Source organism: Propithecus coquereli, unplaced genomic scaffold (assembly GCF_000956105.1).
Source record: "Propithecus coquereli isolate 6110/MARCELLA unplaced genomic scaffold, Pcoq_1.0 Scaffold190, whole genome shotgun sequence".
NCBI classification, from domain to species: domain Eukaryota; kingdom Metazoa; phylum Chordata; class Mammalia; order Primates; family Indriidae; genus Propithecus; species Propithecus coquereli.
Window position 1 is genome coordinate 562,063 of NW_012143857.1, and position 283 is coordinate 562,345.

A 283-nucleotide genomic window follows, 5' to 3' on the forward strand; every position below is an offset into this window, starting at 1 on the left:
TTAGTAATTCCTAAAATTGGGTTCCCTCCCATTTTCCTACTTCACATGGTTGTCTCAGAAATGTCATGGCTATTTCAAGAGTGGAGAAATTTAAAAGCCACAATGTAAATGATATTGTAATTAGCCAAAATTTATGAAAGTCAGCAGAGACAGCTAACAAGTGGGTCAAGGCCTGTTCTTGCCTGTGGTTGTCAGTCCCTCTAGTTAACTTCTGCATGAGAGTAGTTATTTTAACACCTTCACCCAACCTTGAAGCACCTGCATCCAGTCTCAGCCCTGTTTA